Raw genomic sequence first — 26,980 nt, forward strand, 5'->3', positions numbered from 1 at the left:
GCCCACCCCCTACCCCCTCCTCTATCTGGCTATCATACTCAGGGCTACCATCCACCTGCCCTCATCCAACACCTAGGGCCAGGTACCAGACAACTAGGGACAGCCTCTATGCCCTGGCACACACTGAAATGATTCAAGCCAGCCAATCCTAAGTCTGCCTGCCCAGCTTCCCTGGTCCTTCCCGCAGAAAGCTGCTAAATGCTCTTGCCCTTGTTTTCTTGTGCTCCCTCTGCCTCCTGACCAACGCTGGTGCCTGCCGTATGGACCCCGGTGCCATGGCATGCCCCCTCCTCTTGGAACTGTGAGCAATAAACTCTCAGTTCAATGGCAGCTGTCTCCTCATCTGCCTTACTACACCTCAAATTTTCTACTAATATATTTTAGAACATGTGTCCAGAGGATGTAATTGCTGCCCTGACAAGGCTGCTGTAGGAACAGGAGTGTCCAGCTCAGGTCACGAGGGGCAGGGAAGCTAGGAAAGTGGAAGATGAACCAGGACAGGCTGTGGTAACATCTGAACTCCAGCACATGAGAAACCCACCCTGGAGAGCCCCAGAAAACAAGGACAGGCCACTTCCCAGAAGGCTCAGGCCCAACATGAGCAAGAGGAAAGTCAGTGGAATGGGTGCCAGGCTATGTATAAAACACAGGAGAAGTTGGCAGGGTACATGTGAGATGTGGTGTGTGGTGTGCTGGGGGATCTGATGATGGGGGAAGGGGTTTTTTTTTGGGGGGAGGGGGGCCTGTCTGTAGAGGGAAGATGAAATGAAACCATGGAATAGTGTGCCTGGCCAGGACTGACTCTTCTGATCCTGGCCATAACGAGAAGCTAAAAGAGGAGCCTCCACAGCCAGAGGCAGGACTCAGCTCCCATGCGTCACTTGCTGATCAGCTTCACACCTGGGGCTCCCAGCTGGAGAGACTTTCACTCTGTAAAGTCAGTGAGAAACCTCGTGTTGCTGAAGGAGATGTCCAGCCAACTCCAGGAGGTACGGTGGGGCAGCTGTGTCAAATTAGCTGGGGAAGGCTGACACAGCTGTAAGACAGTGGCTGACGCAGGGCCTGGAAGGAAGAGGGGTTGCTGCACTTTCCCAAGCTCCCAGCATGGGGAACGGGAACCAGGGTGGGCCCCAGGCTGGGAGCTGCTGTGGAAATATCCCTGCTTAGGCATCAGGAGACCAAAAACCTTGCATGGTGACACCTGCCAGCTGACAACCTTGAGCACGCCGTTTCCCTAGGTAGGCTGTGCTCCACTCTTCTGTGAAATGGGCTGGTTGTGGCTTGGTAACATTTTCCGACTCTGACTTGCATGAAGTTCCTTTCCCCCATACTTCCCCTGACTCCAGCAGGGAGTGAGCTCAGAGCCCTTTGCCATTAGGGTAGCCCCTGTGAGGAAGGAAGAAGAGATGGGCTTAAAGTCTTCCCAACCCTACTTTCCAAAACCCAAGCCCCAGAAAGGGAGAGGATTTGTGGATGTAAACAAGACATCTTCGCTAGAAACAGGGAGAGAGAGGGGAGCTTTTCTCATACACCAGAAAGATGTTCTCCATGAGGAAGATGAAAGAGGAAAGCAAGCAGCAACAGAAAGAGAAAAATCTCTATGAGGGGCCCTGTGGGCAGGATGAAGGAGGGCTTCACCATGACACATGCAGACCACGAGGCTCCTGCCTGGTCCGATGACCCACAGCTGTGAACAGCCCTGCAAACAGGGATGTCCAAGTGGGAAGAGGGTGACTCAAGTAGAATTAAGTTAAAAATTTTACGATCTGGTGAAGTAAGCCTGAGGCAGCTTTCAGTACCCATTGAACACTAACTCCCCATTCTGCCTCCTCTTAACCCCCTTTCAACTTTCCATCTCTTTGCATTTGACTCCTCCAGGTACCTCATATAAATGGAATCATACAGTCTCTGTCCTTTGTGACTGGCTCATTTCAATTAGTATAATGTTCTCAAAGTTCATCTATGTTGTGGCATGTGTCAGAATTTCTTTCCTTTTGGAGACTGAATAATATTCCATCGTATGCATCCACCATAATTTTTGTTTATCTATTGATCTGTTGATGGACTTGGGTTGCTTTCACCTTTTGACTATTATAAATGAGGCTGTTATGAACAAGAACGTACAAATATCTCTTCCAGTCCCTGCTTTCTATTCTTTTGGGCATATACCTAGGAGAAGAATTGTGAACTGTGTGATAATTCTATGTTCAACTTTTTGTGGAGCCACCAAACTGTTTTGAACAGGGGTTGCACCATTTTACATTCCCACTAAGATTCCAATTTCTCCACATCCTCACCAACACTTGTCGCTTGTTATTTTGTGTTTTTCTTTTGAATGTCATCCTAAAAAGTGTGAAGTGGTGTCTCACTGTGGTTTTGATATGCATTTCCCTAATGATTAGTGATGTTCAGCATCTTTTTATGTGCTTGCTGGACATCTGTATATATTCTTCAGAGAAATGTCTACCTAAGTCTTTTGCCCATTTTAAAAATAATGAGTTAATTTTTTTTTAAAGAAGTCAGGTCTTTTTATGTTGTCCCGGCTGGACTTGAACTCCTGGGCTCAAGTGATCCTCCCACCTCATCCTCCCGGGTAGCTGGGACCACAGTTTGGCTTGTTCGCCCATTTATCAATCCAGTTGTTTGGTTTTTGTTGTTGAAATACAGGAGTTAATATATTCTGGATATTAATTCCTTTTTTTTTTTTTTTTTGAGATGGAGTCTTGCTCTGTCTCCCAGGCGGGAGTGCCAGTGGCATGATCATGGCTCACTGCAACCTCCACCTCCTAGTTCAAGTGATTCTCCTGCCTCAGCCTCCTGAGTAGCTGGGATTACAGGTATGTGCCGCCATGCCCGGGTAATTTTTGTAATTTCAGTGGAGATGGGGTTTCACCATGTTGGCCAGGCTGGCCCCGAACTCCTGACCTCAGGTGATCTGCCTGCTTCGGCTTCCCAAAGTGTTGGGATTACAAGCGTGAGCTACTTCATCCAGCCTCTGGATATTAATTGTTTATCGATACAAGATTTACAAATATTTTATCCCATTCTGTGGGTTGCCTTTTCACTGTCTTGACAGTACCCTTTGAGGCACAAAAGGTTTTTTTTGTTGTTGTTGTTTGTTTGTTTGTTTGTTTTTGTAGAGATGACGTCTCACAATGTTGCCCAGGCTGGTCTTGAACTCCTGGGCTCAAACGGTCCACCTGCCTTGGCCTCCCAAAGTGCTGAGATTACAGGCGTGTGCAAAAGTTTTTAATTTTCATGAAATTCTATTTATCTGTTTTCTCTTTTTGTTGCCTGTGCTTTTGGTGTAATATCTGAGAAATCATTGCCAAATCCAAGCCATAAAGCTTTTCCCTGATGTTTTCTAAGAGTTTTATAGTCTTAGCTCTTACCTACCTTTAGGTCTTTGATCAAGTTTGAGTTAATTTTTGTAAATGGTGTAATGTAAGGGTTCAACGTGATTCTTTTACATGTAGATATCCAATTTTTCCAGCACCATTTGTTGAAAACACTGTCCTTTTCCCAGTGAGTGCTCTGCAAACCCTTGTTAAAAGTCAATCAACTAAATATGCAAGGATTTACTTCTGGGCTCTGTATTCTGTTCCAGTGATATTTTTGTGTATCCTTATGCCAGTGCTGCATTGTTTTGCTTTTGTGGTAGCTTTGTAGTATATTTTGAAATCAGGAAATGTGAGGGTTCAAATTTTCTTTCTTTTTCTCGATAGTTCTGGCTATGTGGGGCCCCTTGAGATTTTATATGAACTTTAGGATGAGTTTTTCCATTTTTACAAAAATCGCTATTAGGATTTTGATAGGAATTGCAATGAATGGAGATTGCTTTGGTTAGTATTGTCATCTTAATAACGTCAAGACTTATCATCTATGAACAAAGGATGTCTTCCCATTTATTTAGTCTTCTTTAATTTCTTTTAGCAATGTTCTGTAATTTTCACTGTATAAGTCTTTTGCTTCATTGGTTAAATTTATTCCTAAGTATTTTATATTTTTTGATGTTATTGTAAATGCAATCATTTTCTTTTTTGAATTGCTCATTGTTAGTGTACAGAAATGTTACCGATTTTTTTGCATGTTGATTCTGCATCCTAAACTTTGCTGTATTTGCTTGTTATTAATAGCTGTAACAGGTTTCGTGTGTGTGTGATCTTCTGCATATAAAATCATGTCAACTGTGAACAGAAGTGGTTTTATTATTCCTTTCCTTTCTTCCTTCTTTTTCTTGCCTAATTGCTTCAGTTAGAACTTCTAGTACTGTGTTGAACATACAGCCAAAAATGGGAACCCTTGTTTTGTTCCTGATCTTAGGCTAAAAGCTTTCAGTCTTTCACCATAGAGTATGATACTGGTGGTGCATTTTCATCTATGGACTCTACTATGTTGGGAAAATTTCCTCTTACTCCTTATTTTTTGGGCATTAAAAAAAAATCATAAATGGGTGCTGAATTTTGTCAAATGGTTTTTCTTCATCAATTCAGATGATCATGTGGGATTTTTTTTTCTCTTCATGCTCTTAATGTGGTATATTACATTGATTTAGTGTCATATGTTGAACAATTCTTACATTCCAAGAATAAACCCCATTGGTCATAGCGTATTTTTTTTAATATGTTGCCAAATTTGGTTTGCTAGTACTTTGTTAGGCACTTTTGTATCAATATTCATAAGGAATATTGGTCTGTAGTTTTCTTGTAATTTTGTTTTCTGGCTTTGGTATCAAAAGTAATGCTGGCTTTATTGAATGTTAGGAAGTGTTTTCTCTTCAACTTTTGGGAAGAATTTGAGAAGCAGTGGTGTTAATTCTTCTTTAAAAATGAGTAGAATTCGCCAGTAAAGCCATCTGCTCCTAGGCTTTTATTTTTTTGTTTGTTTCATTTTCAAAATGCATCACTTTATTTTCCTTATAAGGCAGCCACACATTAAGCACGTGACAGTCACATGATTTCTTCAGTGAGCCCCAAGGCTTCCATGAGCTTTCCTGGAGCCTATGGTCAGAAGAGTCCTGAGATTTCAAATATTAAAGGTTTCTCCACAGCCACAAGTTGCTTTGATGTTTGGGTTATTGAACACAAACTCACTGGATAATTTGTCTTCAACATAGTCCATTTCTGTTCCTAAAAGTGTTAGCTGTGCTTTCTTTTCGATGAATACTCTGACTCCATCTTGAATAACTTCTTCATCAGAATCTCCTTTTGTCTTTGTATATTCTATAGTATAAGAAAGGCCATTATAGCCCCTGGTTCAGACACCAGCGTTTATACCTACATGCTCAGGCTTATCTTTAAGAAGTTGTTTTATCTTGTTTACTGCTGAGGGTGTCAGGGTGAAGGCAGCCCCGGTGGGCTGCAGTTTCCTCTTTCTAGTTTTTTTAGTTTTCCTAGTTTTTCTAGTTTTTTAGTTTTTTTAGTTGCCCAGACTAAGGAAGCCAACATCTTCGTTGTCCTGGAGCCCTGGTGCTTCGGAGCCCGGCCACCTCAGCCTGTCTCCATGAACACGGCGGGCGAATTCCTGGCTTTTCTTTCTTGGAGGTTTTTGATAAGTGATTCAATCTCCTTCCTAGTTATAGATCTAATCAGATTTTCTATGTCTCCTTGAGTCAATTGTGATAGATTTTATGTTTTATAGGAATTTTTAAATTTCACTACTTTATCCAGTTTGTTGGTGTATAATTGTTCATCATATTCTTTTTTAATAATTTTTATTTCTGTAAAACCGATGGTAATGTCCCCACTTTTATTTCTGACTTTAGTTATTCGAATCTTCTCTCTTTTTTCCTTAGATAATGTAGCTAAAGTTTTCTCAATGTTGTTTTTTTTTGAATAATCAACATTTAATTTTGTTAATTTTCTCTATTTTTCTGCTCTCTTTTTTTTAAATTTCTGCTCTAATCTTTATTATTTATTAATTATGTTTCTTTTGACAGCTTTGGTTTTAGTTTATTCTTCTTTTTATAGTTTCTTAAGGCATAAAGTTAGTTTGTGAATTTGAGATTTTTCTTCTTTTTTAATGTAAGCATTTAAATCTACACGTTTTTTCCTGGCATCACTTTTACTGAATCCCATAAGGGATTTTTAATTATAATTTTTTTAAATTTTAGATTCAGGGGATACGTGTGCAGGTTTGTTACAGGATATTTGTGTGATGCTGAGGTTTGGGCTTCTATTGATCCCGTTATCCAGATAATAAACACAGCATCCAATAGGAAGCTTTTCAGCCCTTGCCCCCTCTCTCCTCCTCTCCTTTTGGAGTCCCTAGTGTCTGTTTTTTCCATCTTTATGTCCATGTGTACTCAAGGTTTATTTTCCACCTAAGTGAGAACATGAGACATTAGGTTTTCTGTTTCCGCATTAATTCACTTAGGATAATGGCCTTCAGCTGCATCCATGTTGCTGCAAAGGATATGATTTTATTATTTTTAATGGCTGCATAGTATTCCATAATGTATATATGCTGCATTTTCTTTATCAAATCCATGATTGATGGGCACCTAGGTTGATTCTGTCTTTGCTATTGTGAATAGTGCTGTGATGAATGTATAAGTGCGGGTGTCTTTTTGGTAGAATGACTTATTTTCCTTTGGGTATATACCCAGTAATAGGATTGCTGTGTCAAATGGTAGTTATATTTTTAGTTATTTGAGAAATCTCCAAACTGCTTCCCACAGTGGCTGAACTAATTTGCATTCCTACCAACAGTGTATTTGCAGTCCCTTTTCTCTGCAGCTTCACCAACATCTGTCATTTTTTGAAGTTTTAATAATAGCCATTCTGACTGATGTGACATGGTGTCTCATTGTGGTTTTGATTTGCATTTCTCTGATGACTAGTAATGTTGAGCATTTTTTCTATGTTTGTTGGTCACTCATACGTCTTCTTTTGAAAAGTGTCTGTTCATGTCATTTGCCCACTTTTTAATAGGGTTATTTGTATTTTGCTTGTTGATATGTTTAAGTTCCTTATAGATTCTGGATATGAGTCCGTTGCCAGATGCATTGTTTGCAAATATTTTCTTCCATTCTATAGGTTGTCTGTTTACTTTGTTGATGGTTTCTTTTGCTGTGCAGACTCTTTAGTTTAATGAGGTCTCACTTGTCAATTTTTGTTTTTGTTGCAATTGCTTTTGAGGACTTAGTCATAAACTCTTTGCCTAGGACAATGTCTGGAAGGGTATTTCCTAGGTTTTCTTCCAGGATTTATATAGTTCAAGGTTTTACATTTAAGTCTTTAATCCATATTGAGTTATTTTTTGTATATGGTGATAAATAGGTATTCAATTTAATTCTTCTGCACATGGTTAGCCAGTTCTCCCAGTTCTCCCAACACCATTTATTTAATAGCGACTTTTCCCCATTGCTTACTTTGGTTGATTTTATTTAAGATCAGTTGTTTGTAGTTGTGTAGCTTTATTTCTGTGTTCTCTATTCTGTTCTGTTGGTCTATGTGTCTGTTTTTGTGCCAGTACCATGCTGGTTTGGTTACTGTAAGCATATATAGTTTGAAGTTATGCATCCCATAAGTTTTGATATGTTGTGTTTCATTATCATTTATCTCATTTCTTTCATTACTACCTTCTTTTGTATTTAGTTGATTTTTTGTAGTGATACATTTTGATTCCCTTCCCATTTACTTTTATGTATATTCTATAGATATTTTCTTTGTGGTTACCATATATAACCTCCTAAAGTTATAACAATTAGATTTAATTACCACCAACTTCAATCACACACAAAAACTACTCCTACATAGCTTCATCCTCCCCTTCATGTCATTAATGTCACAAATCATAAATGACATCTTTAAACATTGCGTGCTCGATAACATAGATTTATAATTATTTTATCCCTTCTTTTTTTAATCCCAGTAGAAAATAAGCTCAAAATTATAGAAATACTGGCTTTATACTTGCCCATGTATTTACATTTACAGAGATCTTTATTTCTTCATATGGCTTTGAGTTACTGTATAGTTTTCTTTAATTACAACTTCAAGGCCTCCCTTTAGCATTTCCTGTAGGATAGGTAATGAACTCCTCATTTTTTGTTTATCTGGGAATGTCTTAATTTCTCATTTTTGGAAGACAATTTTTATGCATATAAAATTCTCAGTTGACAGGTCACTTTCCTTTCAGCACTTTAAGCTATCTGCCCATTGCTTCCTGAGATCCAAAGTTTCTAATGATAATTCTGCTGATAATCTTAGGGAGCATTCTTTGTATGTTATGAGTTGCTTCTCTCTTGCTACTTTCAATATTCTTTCTTTGTCTTTTGGCAGTTGATTATAATGTGTCTTTGTATGGTTCTCTTTGAGTTTATCCTACTTAGAGCTCGTCAAGTTTTGTGAATTTGTGCATTCATGTCTGGCATCAAATTTGGGGAGTTTTTAGCCATTATTTTTTTCAATTTTCTTTCTTTCCCTTCCTTTCTCTCTTCTCCTTCTGGAACTTCCCTAATGTGTGCTTGTCTGCTTAATGGTGTCCCACAAGTCTCTTAGGCTCTGTTCACTTTTCTTCATTCTTTTTTCTTTCCATTCTTCAGACAAGATAATTTAAATTGTCTTGTCTTCAAGTTCATATATCTTTCTTGTGCCTGTTGAAATTGAATCTGCTGTTAAATACATGTAGTGAAATTTTCAATTCAATTATTGTACTTACAGCTCCAAAATTTCTGTTTGGTATTTTTTAAAATTTTGGTCTCTGGTAATATTGTCATTTTGCTCATCTATCATTTTTCTGATTTCCTTTAGTGGTTTGCCCATGTTTTCCTTTAGTTATTTGAGCATATTTAAAACAGTTGTTTTAAGGTTTTTGTGTAGTAAGTCTGATGTCTGGGTTTCCACAGGGATGGTTTCTGTCAATATCTTTTTTTTTCATTTTTTACTTGAGTGAACTATGTTTTCCTGTTTCTTTGTATACCTTGTGTTTTTTGTAAACATTGAACATCTCACTGTTACAATGTGGTAAGTCTGAAAATCAGAATCTTTTCCTTCCCCAGAGGTCACTGTTTTTTTGTTTGTTTGTTTGTTTGTGGTTTTTTTTGTAAAAATTGTTGAAGCCTGTGGCATTCATGTCTGAGAGTTTTTCAGACGGTTTTCCCAAGACTATTCCTTGTCACATGTAATCACTGAAGTCTGTATTCCTTTAGTTTGTGTTCAGCTAATGCTTTGACCGAGATTTCCTTCAATGCTAAGGGCTCTTGCAGTCTTTTCAGATTGCCTCTGTGCTACAGCACTCTTTCAAGGCTAGCGAGGCTTATTCAGACCCTAGGGATCAGCTTCAGGTGAAAGCCTAAGGCTTTCTTCAGACTTTTTGAGCCTGTGTCTTGCCTGGGCATGGACATGGCTTTCTAAATTCTCTCATAACAGCTGCTTTTGAGTGTCCTAATTTCCCAAAGAGTCTTACTCCAGCTTCTCATCCGGGCCTTAGACGGTCTACTCTGTGGCTCCACTCAAAATCTCTTGCCCAGGCCATGAGCCTATAGTGATCTTGCAGCTTGTATTAACAGTGTCCACTTATTTTTCCAGCTGTGTTCTGAGTTAGGTAACACAGACTAGTGAGTCAGTCCGTCACTTATCTCCCAGACAGTTTAAAAGAGATGTATATAATAATTTGCAAGTAATATCTGCTCTGATTCTTCCAGTTTACAAGGAGGAAATTGGAACAAGGCTGGTTGCTGTGTTTCAAGACAAAGACTGCTGCCACACCGGGGAGAGGATGGGGCCAGGGTGAGTTAAAACACAAAACTTCCCTGCCATTTTGAAGATGACTTTTTCTTGATTGGGCCTTCACTTGACTGCTGTAAACCTTTGACTGTTTCCAGTGCTGTGACAAAATTGGTTCAGAAAGTTTCTAGGTTTTAAAAAATGTTTCTGTGGGGAAATGCAAATTAGGAGCTTCCTAGTCTATCATTTTGCTGATATTCCAAAGCCAACAAAGTCTTTAATCATGTGTATTAACACACAGATATTGTCATATCTATTTCGCCTGAATGCTTCCTCAGATCTTTGTGGAATGAAGTAGAGAATAAACACATAAACCCTTGGACAGGCTGCTGTGCCAAGACTGCAGGTGCCTGATCAGACTTCAAACTGATATTTTTGTTGAGAACTTGAAAGAGGGAGATTGTAAATGGGCCCAAAGTCCTTCTGGAGAAAAACTATTGTGAGGGTATGTCTCTCCTTTCCTTGGAAACTTTACTCAAAACCATTTAAAATTCTTCACAGCTACTTTACCAATCTGGTGGAAACTTCAACTTTAGTGTTATTATTTTTTTACCCATTTGTGGTGTAACACACATGTATGTATGTTATGAAGTGGGCAGAGGGGGGATGACTAATTATTTTTCCTTGTCCAAAAGGGCAGAGAAGTTCCCCCCTCACTCTGTCACTCCCCCACATTGATCAATCCCCTCTTTACCTCCCACTTTAAAAAACTCAGCACCTGGCCTCATTATTCCCTCTAAGGAGTTCACAGTTTGGTGAACTCCTTTCAACACCCTCACAATCTCTTGTGGGGCAGGTCTTTCTACCCACCCTTCCTCTCCTGCTGGTTTTAGATCTAAAGGGCTTTACATTTAGGATCAGCCTTCTAGTTAGTTGAAGAACTGGAGAGAGAACAGAGCTTGGTGGCTTCCAGTTGGCTCCAGTGCCACCTGAGTCCAAGTCAATTAAATTCCCACCATGACCAAGGATGGTGCCCAGAACTTTCCTTTTGAAATGTGTAATGCAGAGAACCCTGAGAAAGTTGCAATGAGGGAGGAAAAGTCAATCAGATGGGCTCCACCTTCCCTGTCATTCCTCTTTTCAGTGCCCCATCTGCTGCCAAGTAGCAATTTGGGAGCTTTTGAAAATGAGTTTTAAATGGAAGAACTAATGGAAGAAAAAGTATACAAGGAGAAGGGGTAAAGGAAAGAGGATACCCTTTCTAACAGGTAGCTCCTCTTTCCTCTTGACCTGACCTTGTGAGACAGTGAGACCAAGGAGTTTCTGGGGTCACACTTGGGCATTGTGGCCTGAAAATCAGACAGACATGGAGTGGGTGTGTGAACCATTAAAACAAGTGAGAAAAAAACCTAAGCTCGCAAAGGACAGCTCCCAGTGCTGTGGGAACACACTTCGCAGATGAGGACTGGTCGCAATGACTACTCGCAGGACCTCAGTCTGCATCTTTCAGTCCCAGCCCCCCAGGGGAATCAGAGGAGGGAAGGAAACCTCCCTAAGATGTCTGTCTGGTCAAGGCTGCAAGGCCTTCTGGTTTTCAGTTATGAAACAAAGGCATTTAAAATGTTCTCTCCTCACTTTCTCTGAGAGCCAGGATCTCTTTCCTGGGACTATGGGAAAGAGGAGCTGCTACAAGCCCAGAGGATATGCATGATTATCAGATGGCAATGACAACTGGGAGATTTTTATTTGACTTGGTCCCACTTTCCCATTTCACAGGTGGGAGAGCAGGCTCAGAGAGTGAAGTGGTTTTTCCAGTTTTATAGAGTAAACGTCTGTTGAGATGAAGGCCAGACTGCTGATAGCAGGCCAGGCATGTATGCTGTCTGATTAGTTCATCTATCTTCCCCTCTACTCCTGTATCTTCCCACACACTAGCTCCAGTCAAATGAATCAGCTATGAGGTCAACAAACCCATGCTTTGCCTTCCTGCAGAGTGAACAAGGTAGGGGCACATCCCCATCAGAAAATAGGGCAAAACCTCCTGGTTTAATCAGGCTGACTTTGGTGCACAATCTCAAGTAAAGAGTGGAGTTGTTTCCTTTTCTTGGTAGCTGATGTTGTCTTTGCAAAGAAATAAATCAAAAAAACCACAGGCAGAACTCCTGCTAGTATGTCAGTGCTTGACCGACAAACCGATTCATACACTGGTCTGGTTTGGCTATTTACATGTATAAGGTCTTTCCCCACAGGATTGATATACAGACAAGTGGGTTTGCAAATCCTAGCTCCTCCATGTGTGATGGAAGGATTTGGAATCCCAGTTGGGGTGTTCTGCTGTGAAAAATTTATCAAGGTAGGACTGTGTCTAAACATTTAACTCTGAAAAATGGGCCAGCAAACAGAAATACCATATGTGAATTTCCTATTTGTTCCTTAGCTCAGGATTATTGGTGGTTTCATCCTTACTCCACAGTACACCCCTCCCGTCACTTTTTCATACTCATTTAAGTACAGAATTAGTCAAAACTGGTTTAAAAGTTATGACTCAGAGCACGGGGCCAGCCACCTGGGTGTGAGACAGAGGGTCCTGCACTTGGTTTAATGCTTGGATGTTGCTGTCTTGAAACTCTTAGTAGTTTTTGGACAAGTGCCTGTATTTTCATCTACCACTGGGCTTTGCAAGTTATGAAGCTGGACCCGTTGGCATATATGACTTCCAATTTCGGCTCAAACTTGTGTTGTGACTTTGGCCAAACTTTACTCTTTTTGAGACTCTGTTTCCTCATCCATACTCGCCACAAGGGCAGTGGCTGCAGTAGTTATTTACTACTAAATTCTGAGCCCTTACCATGTGCCTGACACAGGTAAGTGCTCAATAAATACTTGTAGAATAAATGAATTAATGTCAAAGAAAACCTGCTGCTTAAAATTTGAATGGCCATTCAAATTGAATGGCCATTATGAAATAAAGATGATGGCAATATCACTGACCATCTATTTCCTGATGGCTGCTCTGGGAATTTACTAAACAGCGGATACGGAGAAAAGAAAACAGCCTTCAGTAGATACAACCGGGACTGATGCCAGACATCTCATTGAATCTTATAAATTCTTCATCTTTACATAAGCGTGCATGGAAAAAGGCTTCTCAAGCCATAAAGAAAGCTACAAAGAAAGCTCTGGATATTGCGTTTCAGGCCAAGGTCTAGTTCAAATGCAGTCTGGGAAAAGTCCCATTTGGAAAAGCTGTCTGCTTGCAGAATTTTATTCCCCATTAGTACTTTGGTATCACTCAGAACACAGGCAGAACTAAACGCTGGGCCTAGAAAGGAAGAGGACTTCTCGTAAGGATGCCTCCAGTCAAAAGTGTGGTTTTGGACTGGATAAAAACTAAACATCAGCTCCAGCAAATCTGGGAGGCATTTGGTAAATTGCTGAATTGGACCCTGCCTCAAGACTTCTTGATTATTTTTTCTGCTCCCTTTCCTGCCCCAGGGTGTGCCTCAGAGACGGAATTCAGGGTGAGCTTTTCTCCTGAGCTGCTGGGGGATGTGGGCACAACCCCACCTGAGATGTGAGCATGGAGCTCTGGTTAAAGCATCCAAGCTTTTGAGATTCAGGGCTATAGTTAGAAGGGGAGGTCAGAGATCACAGTAGCTACTGGTTATTTCTCACTTACCAGGTGTCATAAGTTCTTCATGTGTATCATGTTTAATCCTCAAGACCCCTAAAGGAGCTATTATTACACCCGTTTTAAAGGTGTGGAAAATGAGGCTCAGATAAGTTAAGTAAGTTGACTTAGTTGATGCATTTATTAGTGGTAGATCCAGGATTTGAACCCAAATTGCTCAGGGTCTAAAGTAAGTGCTCATTTTTCATCTACGACTTGTCCCTTTTGATTTTGGGATTGCCAATGGAATGTGGGTGGGCATGATGTGGGCACTGGCTCTAAAAGTGCTTGCCATGAGAGCATGAGTAACCACTGCCCTTCAGGCTTAGCCCCAGCTGGGAGATGTGAACAGACTGGAGCTAGCTATGAAGCTGGAGAATCTCTGAGCTGTGGAGGTCATTTGTTACACAACACCATTGCAGCAATAGCTGATTAACACAGCTTGTTTTTTCACTGGGAAAAGACAATCAAGATGATATACGTATCAATTCAATAAATGTTTATTGATTACTCTGTGCCAAGTACTGAGCTTGGTTCTAGGGAACACAATAATCAATGGATCAGACACATGCTTCCTTAGTCTCGTTTGCTGATTTATCCTTCCCTACCTGACTTTCAAATGTTATTGTGAAGGTTCCATTCTAGACCCTCATATGTCTCAATATTCTTCCCAAATAATCCCATCCATCTATGTCCATGGCTTCAATTCCAACCATATCTGTAGCTCTCTCTTTCTTTCTGAGCTCTAGATTGGCATAGCTAATCCAATCTTAACTGTCTGCTTTCCTTTGCCACTGGGCACTTACAGCCCCTTTCAAGCTCAACAATTCCCAAACTAAACTCATGCTCTTCCTCCCCCTAATTTGGGTCATCTCCTGTCGGTAACCACAGAGGAAGTCCTGTCCCCATTATCTACTGTCAGAGTAACTCATACTTGTCCTTGGTAGGGCTTGCCAAGGTTAATTAATTAAATGCAATAGCTTAGTTAGTTAATTGCTTGTCTTCCTCGTGAGAATGTAAACTCCTCCAGAGCATCCACAGATCTGTATGTAATTGTGGACACTCACCTATGGAATAAGGTCCAAACTCTCACAGCTTTCAAAGCTCACTGAGATCTGGTCTCAACTTAACATCAAGTCTCCATTTCTCTGCTCAGGCAACTAACACCCTTCCCCTACTATTTCTCTTTCCCTGGATAGGGAGAAACACACATGTAGGAGGAAAATGACCTATCACTGAAAATGCACCAAGAAGCTGGTGTATTTGGCCTCGCCTGCTGGCTCTGAGGAGCTGCCCATTCTGAGTCCCTTCTTCAGGGACAGAGTACTGTGGTGCTCCTCTTTACCACACTGTCTCCCATTATCCCCAGCCCTTTCTCCTCTAGCCTGTCCCTCCCACTTTCCAAACTATCACTGTGCAACAAAGAAAGAGAAAAAGGAAATGAAGCAATTGAAGTGGAATTGAATCCTGGAAATCTGCAATAGCAGAAGGAAAGGTGGGGCTTGTGCTCCAACCTCCTCATGTCAGAGTTCATGGCAATCTCCTGGGGCTGGTTTTTTACCTTTTATCCTTTAAAAATTTTAATGTACTGCAGATTCTAACCTTCTTATCCATTCCTGGAAATCCCCCCATTTTACTTCTTTTCCCAATAGGCCCATTTAAATCTTGGCTTTGCCATTAGCAATGTTTGAATCTGAACAGCTTTAAGGTAAAGTGATCCCTGAAATGGTTCAAGTTAACATTTTCTTTTGTTTCAAAATTTCTTGCTTATTTTTTCCGGTTAAGACCCCAGTCCAAACCCCACATTTCAGATAGCACATCTGAGCTGCAGTCTCAGAACAGTGAGCTCATGTGCTGTGTTTGTCTTGGCTCAGCCCGCCTAACCTAGGCAGGGACTTGGTGTGTATGTAGGGGAGTGGGGGAGTGGGGATTTGTGGGGGGGCGGGTAACGGCAATAGATTAGAGCCATAACGACAGCCCAGTCCTAGCCCTTGTTAAGCACAAGGCTGGCCAGCCTCTTAGGGCTTCAGGAACCCCTTCAGGGAAGCCCAGCAACGCCTTGTTGGTCCCTTTTTGGCCCTGATTTGCACCTCTGTGGTCTTTTATATTGGCTTATGTTCTTTTTTCTTTTTTAGAGACAAGGTCTCATTGTCACCCAGGGTGGAGTGCAGTGACACAATCATAGCTCACTGTGGCCTTGAACTCCTGAGCCCAACCAACCCTCCTACTTCAGCCTCCCAAGTAGCTAGGACTACAGACCCACACCACTATGCCTGGATAATTATTATTTTTTGTAGAAACAGGGTCTTACTGTGTTGCCCAGGCAGGTCTTGAACTCCTGGCCTTGAGTGATCCTTCTGCCTCAGCCCCCCAAAGCACTGGGATTACACGCATGGACCTTTGCACATGGGCCTGGCTTACATTCCTCTTCTGCTCAACCAGGACAATGGTGATAGGTGGTTAGAGACAGTCTGAGCAGATGGGGAGGCAGAAGAAGAATCTGATGCATCTCCAGAGGTCTTTCTGTCCATTCTGGTGGGCAGATGTCGTGGCCGTCCCCAGGGTCCAGCCCAGGCCTTAGCTCATAGCCCATTTAGTGCCTGCCAAGTACAGGTCTCCCAGATGTATAATAGAACCTGACTATCGCTAGCTAGCTGTCCTTTTCTGTGGAATCTGCCTTGCCACCCCAGTTTGAGTCTTCCCTGACATCCATACACCTATCTACAGCCCTCTGCTGCTGTTGGAACCCCCAGGGCCCCATGAAGGCCCTTCTTGCCTCTTCCCACTAAAACGTCTGCCAGCTCCGCAGTAGCAGGGGCCTCATTAGCCAATCTGAGAGTGAAGTGGCTTCGTTGTCTGGGGAAATACCCGAGGTTCGTTGTCTCGAGCCAACAAGATTAACGACACGGACACACACGCACGGAGTAGGTTTAGGTTTAAGGAGCGGAAAGTTTAATAGACACAAAAAGAAGAGAGAGAGAAGAGAGCTTCCTCATGCAGAGGAAGGGGGTGCCCAAGAGGGTTTCTAAGTTTGGGATGGGATGCAGTTGATTATATAGACGGGCTTGAGGAGGTGGTGTTTGATTTACACAGGACCCAGGGGATTGGTTTGACCAGGTGTGTCATTTACATAGCCCTCGAAGAAACTGGCCCTCCCACCCTAATCTTTTATTATGCAAATGTGGCCTCAACCTGGTGGTGCCATGACACCTGCACAGGTGACAACAAGGAGAGGGAGGGGAAGTCACCATGTTGGAATGTACTTGGCTTCTAGGTACAGCTGCTGGCACTTACACATGTGACCTTCCAGCTTGCTTATCTATGCTTACAGCTTGGCTTTTGGGCTGCTTTCTGTTAGAAAAGAAATGGTTTGGGGGCTGCTTTTTATTAAAAGGAAATTCCACCGAAAACTCTTTTACCCACACTAACTACCTAAAATAATTTCTTAATAACGCCTCTATCATTCATGCTGGTTCCATAGACTCAGGGTCCCAGGGCACAGAGAATTTGGGACCCCATGGTGCCCTAGCCTCTAGATCCCAGGTCCTGAGGGCAGTTAGGGATAACTGCATTTAGGCTGGGAATGTAATGCCATTCCTACTGTTTGAAATTTGTGGGCTGGCATAGAAAGCCATTGCATGGGGCCTCTCACACAGCACTCAATAAACCCTAACAAACCTCATGATAACCTGTTTCTACATGTGGGAACATTCGTATCTTTCAAAGATCTTCCATGGAACTCTCTGGAAATACTAAAATAGAGATCTTTGTAAGGGCCATTGCACTTTAGTCTGGGCAACATAGCAAGATCCCGTCTCAAATAATAATAATAATAATAATAATAATAATAATAATAATAATAGAGGTCTTAGAATCTGAGAGTGGAATTCTGACCCTGGCCCTGTCATGGCACAGTGTGACTATATCACACGCAGCTGCTCTGGGTCCTGCTTTTAAGATGTGTACAATGAGTGGCTTGCCTAGCGTTGCTGGTTTTCTAATAAACCCTGACCACACAGAGGTGCCTGGGGAGGAGGAAGGGAGGGAGAGCTCTGTGCCGTCCTTCCAGCTCCGACAGAAGAATCTGTCTTAATCAGGCCTGCCCATAAGCTTTCATTTGAAAGAAAGTTTTGCACTTAGAAAGTAAAGCTCAAAAGCCACAGGACTAGGAGAGAACCAAGACCTTTCCAGCTCTAACATTCTGGAACTGAGCACCACAGCCTGGCATGTGACAAGCTGGCATTGCATTCCCCTCAAAGATGTCACTTAGGAAAAAGCTGACTCACTCATAGGAGTTAAATGGATTCTTCTAAGGGAAGACAACACCAGTAGCTAACTCATTACTGAGCAGGATGAATAACACTGATTGTCAAAGGAGCACGTCTATTGGTCGCAAAGTGCCATATGGCTGATTGCGTCTAATAAAATGAGCTCATGTTGAATTGACAATCTGTATATGTCTCTGTTGTCCTCAAAAAGACAGCTGAAAATGATTGAGGGCTGCAAGTATTTGGTGACTGCACCATGGATGCAGTAATTTAACTCAGCTGTCACTAAGCTTGTGCCAGATTTGGCCTAGCAGACATTTTTGTGTTGATGGGGCGTGTTTCTTGGTGTGTCTCATTACAGGTGATGGGGTCAGGCCCAGCTGAGGGGTCCACATGGACTCCCCAGCAGGGGCAGTGTATGGCTGTGAGAGCTGCTCACATATCTCTAAGTCCTCATCCATTCCTTCTGTTCCCATGCCCTGCCCATCTCCTCCCACCAGATACAGTGCCAGGTGGGGAAGGCAAGTGAGGATGGTGGGGAGGGGGGTGCAGTGGCAAAGGCCCCCAATACGGTCTGCTTTGTGACTTGTGGCTGGAGGACTCCACCTAGCACCTTCCTTCTGAGCTGAGCTCCAGCTTGAGCCCCAGTTGCCCCGAGTCCTGGTTAGAGTTCAGAGCTGCAGCTCAAGGTGGTAGCTGCAAGCCCCATGTGGCTACTGAGCACTCTAAATGTGGCAATTCCAAACTGACACTGAATTTCAAACCCTTGGTATAGAAAAAGAGATTATAAAAATCTTACAAATTTTATACAATTACATGTTGGAATGATAATGATTTTTATATATAAAGTATATTGCTAAAGTTAATTTCACCTGTTTCTTTTTATTATTATTACTTTTTAGTTAGCCACTAGAAAATGTAAGATGACGTGTGTGGCTCACATTATAATTCTGTTGGGCGCCACTGATCTAGAAAGAATTCGATTTGTAAAGGGGCCCAGATGGACCATTTCAGGGGATTCGGCAAGTGTTTGCCGAGCACCTTCTGTGTGCAGCTCATCTGCCGCACAGATGGCTGTCTGAGCTGCTGAGGGAGGTGGGAGGTGGGGTCGGAGCAGGGAGCTGCCCCATTGGAGGAGCGTGGGGAGCAGTGCCCATCCCTGAGCTGAACCACGGACATCTGCCTCAGGAAGCACTTTGAGTATCTGGGCCCAGCACAGCCCGGAACCCTCCCAATACCTCTAAGGTTACAAGCAATTGTCTAAGGCCTACGTTATTACTGCACACCCAAGCACAGCCCTCAGCATCTCATGGGAAAAGAGAGCCTTGTCTCCAAGATGCACTTTGAAGTTTAAAAATAAAAGTGGGGGTGACCAGTGCAGTGCTGGTTGGCCTCAGCCCATGATGGGGGCTTGGGAGAGTTTTCTTCTCTTTCTTCTCTTCCTCCCTCCCCTTCCTCCCTTCCATTCTCCTCTCCTTCCTTCCTTTCATCCTTTCCTTCATTCCTTCCTTCCTCCCTCCCCTTCCTTCCTTCCATCCTCCTCTCCTCTCCTTTCTTCCTTCCTTCCTTCCTTCCTTCCATCTTTCCTTCCGTCTCTCCCTCCCTCCCTCCCTGCCTCCCTCCCTTTGATGCTTAAGACTCAGCACAGGAAGAGAGAGCTCCTAGGAACATGAAAGCTGAAGATAAACCCCAAAGCCTCCTTTGTCTTCCCTTAATCTGCTTTAAGCTCCCACCAGCTCAAGCCTAATTGAGTTAGTTCTTGAGTGAAAGGGAGCTTTGGTGATGTTAAACTGTTATTTAATCACAAGTGGCAGGTGGGATGTGGGGCAAAGGGCAGGAAAAGTGGGTCTGTGGGAACGTAGAGCTGAGCAAAGCCTTCCTTCCTCCCCTCACATCAGGGAAGGCCCGCGATGCCCTTTCATTAGTATTTCAGCCAGTGTTTTCCAAATTGCTGACCATAAACCGTTAGGGGATTGGGAAATCAGTTTAGTGGATTTCAATGAGCATTGTTGAAATGTGGGGGGTGGTGCGGCCTGGGAAGAGTAGAACAGAAAGTAACAGAAGGCTTTGCCTGTAATAAAAGGAAGTATTGCTTCCTGAAACTTTTGACTTAGATGTGAGTGTGTGTGTGCGTGTGCACGCATGGGTGTGTATACTTAATTGCAACAGAAAATGCACTTTTTGCTGTGGGTCATGAGCAAAAAAGTTTGAAAGCTTCTCTCTGATGCTCCTAGAAATAGAGCCCCTTCTGTGCATGGATCAGGAGAAATGATAAGCGACAGAGGACGGGGAAAGGAATCCTTGGCCGTGTGATAGAAAAGGCCGTGGGGAGGTGCGAGGTGGGAGGTGGGAGAAGCAGCAGGGCCTGAGTGCCCAGTCCTGGGCAGCCTGTTAGACTTCATGGCCCCATGGTCTGTTTGCTGCTGCACATGCAGCAGGGAGCAGAGGCCAGGTCCCAGGGGGCACGTGGCTCCACATTCTGAAAATCAAATTAGTGGACGAGGGAATGGAAGGCCTCTTTGAGGGGCTCTGTGCCGCATGTATTCACCTGGGATCGGGGGAGGAAGGATGACAATGGAGAGAGTGTTCTGGGAGGAAATTCAGTCCTCACCTGAGTAGACTGTCTGTGGGGGCTTTGCAGAGGCTCAGCATTGCAGAAGATGACGTTTCTATTTCCATTGTTAAAGACACCGTCTTGGCCGGGTGCAGTGGCTCACACCTATAATCCCAGCACTTTGGGAGGCCGAGGTGGGTGGATCACGAGATCAGGAGTTCGAGACCAGCCTGGCCAATGTGGTGAAACCCTGTCTCTACTAAAAATATAAAAAATTAGCCGGGTGTGGTGGCATGCACCTGTAATCCCAGCTATTCGGGAGGCTGAGGCAGGAGAATCACTTGAATCCAGGAGGTGGAGGTTGCAGTGAGCTGAGATCGTGCCATTGCACTCCAGCCTGGGCAACAGAGCAAGACTCCATCTCAAGAAGAAGAAGAAGAAAAAAGGAACCCCTCTTGTTCTTTCGCCATTCATATTTTATGTGTATAATAGTCAAAGAATATTACGATGAGCACTGGGATTCATACTAACTCATTCTATTGCTAAAACAATTTTTTCACTGAACTTTTTCTTTTGGTTCCTCTTAAATAATATCACTATTAAACCAAAAAAGTCAGAAAGCGAGCTATTTGGGAAAAAACAAGCACAAAGATGAACTCAACCCTGGTTGAAATATAGCCCTGGGGAAGGGAACTACTTGATCTCCCAAAGCACAAAGATTGGCGACTTTGTAGCACTTTGAGTGTCTGGGCCTGGCAGGCAGCTCCGAATGTTCCTGTTGCCTCTAAGGTTACAGATGATTGTCTAAGGCCTATGTTACACCTTCATACCCATGTACCACACTCAGCATCTTATGAGAAAAGAGAGCTTTATCTTTAAGATGAACTTTGAAGTTTAAAAATAAAAGCAGGGCTGCTGTTTCCCAGGCCGCTGTTAAGACTGCGCAGAATGGGCTATTTCTTTACAAATAAACAAGCATCTCACTGGTTGACCAGCTAACTGGCATTTCAGGTGGCTGCAACCTCTTCCTTTGAGGCCTACCCAGGTGAAGGGACATTTACTTGGGTTTAGCATGTTTGCATCTGAGGAGAAATTTTTAAAAGCATTTTTCTCATGGAGAAAGGGAAACATTTTGCTATTTATTTATTTATTTATTTATATTTTAGAGATGGAATCTCACTCCGTCACCCAGGCTGGAGAGCAGTGGCATGATCATAGCTCACTGCAACTTTGACCTGGGCTCAAGGGATTGTCCCGGGAAACTGTTCTTTTCAAATGGCAGGGAGATAGAAAATGCTGATGATCCACAGTGCTGCTCAAGTTTAGAATGCAACAAAGAAACAGCCAGTTGTTGTGAAATTATTTGCCAATCATTACACACAATGACAGGAAATTATTTATAGAAAAAAACCCAACACAATTTCTTTCCCCAGCGTCCCAGGGGACGAACCGGGGAAGGTAGTGCAGGAACAAGCCCAGCAGTGAGCTGTCACCTGCGGCGCTGCTCAGCCACCTGCTGTGTCTTCAGTGGCTTCCCCTTCAGGCGTAGGGCTTTCTTCCTGCTGTACCTTAGTGTATCCCGGCAGGATGAAAGCAGGTCTGAGACAGATGTTTCTGGGTCCTGGTGTTTCTCTTTGCCCTGCCCTGGGTTTAGTATGCACACATCCACACTGGCGGTTGCTCCTAGCCCCAGGGCCTATGTCCTGCGACCTTTCTTGGCCTTTACCTCTCATGGCATGAAAGAGGGAAAGGCCCAGAGAAGCGAAGGCCCTGCATGAGCCAGGTGGCTGGGGAGGGGTTGAGCAGGCTCACAATTAGGAAGATGACAGACAAGGATGCTGGCATCCTTCACACTGATGTGCTGTGTAAGGTCCGGCTCACAGTGTGACCCTGTCACCCCCAGAGGACCAGGACCATTGAGCAGCACCTTCTGACTGGCACAGCTCCTTTGAGGCTCTCAGAGGTACAGGTTTTCCTTCAGGCCTGGTGGCTCTTCCTGGAGGAGATGGTGCTGCCACCCTCTCTAGCAGTCCAGGGTCTGCACAGTGGGCTTGGTGGGGCCCAGTGTCCTCGGATCACAGCTCCCAGCAGAATTCTGCTTCTCTGCTGCCTATGGTAGCTCCTCCACCAGGACCCAGCCAGTGCCAGGAGGGTGGAGTGGGTCCTGGAGGCAGGAACGGGGTAGCAGATCCCTGGAGAGCTGAGCCCGAAGGGACCATGGGCCAGCTTGGGAAGTAAAAAGAGCAGTAGAGAGGCTGGAGCCAGGTGTGGGTCTCAAGTATGGGTCTCAGGGCAAGCGAGGGGGTGTGTCCCCAGAGGGATGGGAAAGTGGGCCCAAGGCTGAGTGAAAGCACGTTGCCAGGAAGAGCCAGGGGACGGAGAGGGAGCCAGAGAAGCAGAGGACTCATCTGCTGTCCTGGGGACCTGCGGGTCACTGCTGCTGAATCATCAGAGCTGCCTAGAAGCTGCTTGGTTGAACCCAGGAGCAGAATGGGAAGGACCAGAAAGGAAGTTCTTCTCCTTCTCGGGGACCCTGGAAAAGGATCATGGTCATGGCTGGGCTGGGCAGCACCATGAGGGCATCAGCCTCAGGTGGAGCAGGTCCTGGTCAAAGAGCTCCATGGTCCAGGCCAAGCTGCTAGAGCAGAGCCTGAGGCCCCTGGCAGTGCGGTGTAGGTACCGTCAGCACGCACTGGCTTACGTTCTAGACTCTACGTTCACTTTAGAGGTGAGGCAATGGAGACCTGGAGACTTGCCCGGGGCCACAGAGAGTCGGAGGCGCTGGTCCTCCAGAGTCCATGCTCCTTAATCACTTCCCAGGGTCTGCAGTGATCAGATCCTGGAGACACAGTGATGAGACCTTATCATGCCTGTATTATTAAGGGCCCAAACTGAGCTAAATGGCCAATTGAAAGATGGATAGATAAATTCCAAGGATGCTGTCCTTATGGCAAGGCCATTTGATTTGCTGGTGTATTTATATATTTGGTGGATTTTTAAACCTCTGAATAAGTATAGAAATTTTTTACCATGCTCATCTGAGGAGTCCCCAGGCCTGGGAAATAGGGAAGGACTGCACAATTTGCTGTTTCTTTAAGGAGTGGAGCATCTGCCACCATTCTGTGTCTGGCTGCTCTCCCAGAACCTGGTGCACTGACAAGGCCAGGCTGTGGCTCAGGTCCACATCCCAGGAACTGCCCTGCCCTGGGTGCATTGATAGCGATGTTGGATGTGAAGGTGGCTGTGGGCCTAGTGTGCACACTCTCCCCTTTAGAGAAGTGGATGCTGGGAGTTTTATGTTGTCCCATGCCTGGATGCTGGTGTGGCCTGGGCCGACCGAGTATCTGTATCAGCTGCCATCTTAGTGCTCTAAGATTTGCCAGTTCCCTTCCTGGGCTAATGGCCTGCAGGCTGTGCCGGCTGTCTCCATGGGAGCAAGGCTGTGGACTGCTGTGTGTCCTAGAGAGGAAGTGGACTGCTGAGTTATGTGCTTACGACAGCCTGTGGTTTCTCTGTAGGCTGCAGCAGACCCAGCAGACAAGCCGAGGAGACCCTCCTTGCCTCTGCTCCATGCCTTCACCATCCTCTGATTCTGTCCACCTCACAAATGAGAAAACCGAGGCTCCCTGAGGGTCAATGCATTGATCAAGGTTCAACTGCTTGGAAGTGGCATATCCCAAACTCAAAGCTTTTTTATGCAAAAGCTGATGCTACACTGTTGTACCAAGTGCCTGTTATATCTTGTGAGTAATTTTGCTTTGGCAGGACAGACCAGCAATCTAGAAATCGTTTCTTAGTGATGCTAAAGGGCACCATGGTGGAGTCTTTTCCTTCATGACCAGAGTGATGCGCCTGCCCCAGAGAGCTCCTGACCTCTCCCTGGGCTAATCAATGATGTTTGCAATAAGTTATCCCACCCAGGATTTCCTTCCCCAAAAGAGGGGTTTTGCAGGGGCTCTGCTGTTTGGATAAGGTGGTGAGTCAACGTAAGATTAAAAGCCTCTTGATCTGCAGAGAATAGTGCATTGTGGGCTCTGGCTGCACCCTACAGGGTGGGGACCCAGGCACTTCCTTTTCTGTATTGCTTGTTTGCAAGGAAAGGGCTCCTATGTCATCCATAGAGACCAAGCGGGTGATGACAGGTGTTCTTGCTTCCATCATGGGTATCTCTGGCCTGGACAGCCAGGAAGAAAATAGTGATTAACTTTGCGCCAGCTTTCCTTTCTCTGGTTGATTTGGCAAAAATGCTCTGACTTTCCCTTTTGTTCTGTTTGAGGAACATTTTAGCAGGAGGAAAGATTTTGTCAGGCTGAATTGATCCAGTTGTGTTTCCAGGGTATCCAAGCCTCTCCCTGCGGCCCTGGCCCACCTCCTCCCCATGCACCAGGCTCTGGCTCTCGGGTACTCCTCCTGCCATGGGGCCCAGGCAGCAGCTACAATGCATGCTTTGTTCAGGAAGCCCTGGGGAGGCAGCTGGCTACAAAAAAGTTCATCCACTAACTGGGCTTGTCCTTGACATCTGGCTTCTCTCCTAGGACCTCACTTTCCCCAACTTAAGTGGGATTTTGAATTAATGAAATTATAGCCCTTTGAACTGACTTGAGAATTCTCTCCCAGGCTCAAATTACATCTCCACTCAGTGTGTCTAGATGGCTCCAACACTTTCACAGATCATCCCCTCCCAACCCCTAGGAGATCATCTACATTGCTGTTTTCCAGTTGTAGAAGAATGTGATTCAATAGAACCTACTGCCTGAGACAGTGATAGCATGTGTGCATTTATTGAGAGCACTATACTAGGCATTTTATACTAATTTTCTCTAAAATTCACAACCCATAAGGTAAATAATGATACAATATCCCAATTTTTCTGACAAGAAGACCAAGGCTTTTGTCTACAGTTACTCAGCTAGAGGGTGGCAGAAACTAGATTTGAACCCATATCCCTCTAATGCTAAAGCCTGTGAGACTCCACAGTGTCCCTCTAAGTCACAAGTTGTCTGTGAGTGTATATTTACAAACACATGTGGACAAAAATATTAATGGTAGCATCCACAAACGTCACATTGAGATGTGAAACAGGCCTCTAATAAATCAGATTGGGATACCTTCCTTGCTTCTCACCTGGCATAATGCTGGGTTTGTGGCAAAATACAAATATGTATAAAGTTGGCCTCCTGTTGCCTCAACACAAGAAGCCTTTGCATCCTAAAATTGCTATTACTTAAGTTAAAATACATCACACAGTCTACTTCAGCCTGCTTCAGGCCAACTTGTGGTTGTCACAGGGGCCAGCCTCAGAGGTAGACAGAGTTTAGACTTTTCAGTCTTGCCCCCAGTGTCCTTCTTCTCTCACTGGGAATTTCCCTTTGATATTCCAACCAAATACCCTTGCCCTGGATGGAGTCATATTCTCTGAAGTATCTTCCATTCAAGGGTCCTAAGAGTCAAGTTCATTCCTGATGGAAACACATGCCCAGGAAAAGAAAATCAACCCTCAATGTGATCTAGGTCGTTTAGATCTAATTTCCACTTTTTAAAAAAATCCAAGGGTCAGAGGGACATGTTAAATGACACCATAAGAATATAGCAGCAAGTCCAGACTGGGGGAAACTGCAGGACAAATGACCTGGTTTCTTCTCCAATAAGAATTTGTAAAGGGAAAAAAAGGCCAAGTGTAGGTGCCCATGCCTGTAATCCTAGCGCTTTGAGAAGCTGAGCTGGCAGGATCGCTTGAGCTCAGGAGTTTAGCCTGGGCCACATAACGAGACCTCATTTCTACTAAAAACTTTAAAAAAATTCACTGGGCATACTGGCACCCACCTGTAGTCCCGGCTGTTTGGGAGCCTGAGGTGGGAAGATTGCTTGAGCCCAGGAGGTTGAGGCTGCAGTGAGCCGTGTTGTGCCACTGCACTCCAGCCTGGGGGACAGAATGAAACTGTCTCAAAGAAGAAGAGGAAGAAAGAAGAAGAAGAAGGAGAAGGAGAAGAAGAAGAAGGATTTATAGAATATGTAGGTAGAAAGAAACTTCAGAGACAAATCAACCAATCTCAGTATATGAATCTCTTATTAAATCCAGAGTCAAACAAATGAAGTACAAATTGCAAGACAATTGGGAAAATGCAAACACTGGCTGGGTATATTATGAGACTAAGGACTAACATTAATTTCTTAAAAAGTAAGAATAATGTTATCATAATCACATATTTTAAAAAACAGCCCTTATCTTGTAGAGCTATCAATGGAAATACTTAGATTGCAATGACATGATATTTGTTCATACTAGTATTTGTTATACCATAGCCAGGGTAGGCAGCAGTTAATTGCTGGGTGTATAGACAAAATACTATCTGCCATGTGTTGATAATTGTTAAAACCAGGTAATGGGTATGTTGGATTATTAAATATTGTCTGTAATTTTATACATATATGAAAGTTTCCATAATAATGAGTTAAAAAAAAAAAACAAAAGAAAATAAGGGCATACCCCTTTATGCTCCGTCCCCAGTGGGTGGCCCAAGTGGAGGGTGGAGAACTTCGACTCTGGATTCAACCAGACTAGTTGGGCTCGCTGCGCCCACCACTGCCCAGCTGGAAGCTCCACTGGATGGAGCCCTGGCCTGATGTAACCATGGCTCACTGAGGAACAACCTGAAGGAGAAAGAGCTAGCTAGCACATTTAGAGGACAATCAGGAGAGTAATGGAAAGGAATTACTAGCACAATGGCAATCTATGAAAAGCACTTTGTAAATTGGGAATTAATAAATTCTTTTTAGTTACAATTCATGTATTCTTAGAACTAGGGATATAGCAATG

The 26,980-nt window shown here is 43.8% G+C and overlaps 1 pseudogene; it reads right to left on the reverse strand.

Moving 5' to 3' along the window:
* Positions 1–4,987: 4,987 nt before the first annotated feature.
* The window catches only part of LOC100437315 (iron-sulfur cluster assembly 1 homolog, mitochondrial-like), a 43,656-nt pseudogene continuing 21,663 nt past the window's right edge, over positions 4,988–26,980 (reverse strand).

The sequence above is a fragment of the Pongo abelii genome, chromosome 1 (assembly GCF_028885655.2).
Source record: "Pongo abelii isolate AG06213 chromosome 1, NHGRI_mPonAbe1-v2.0_pri, whole genome shotgun sequence".
NCBI classification, from domain to species: Eukaryota; Metazoa; Chordata; class Mammalia; order Primates; family Hominidae; genus Pongo; species Pongo abelii.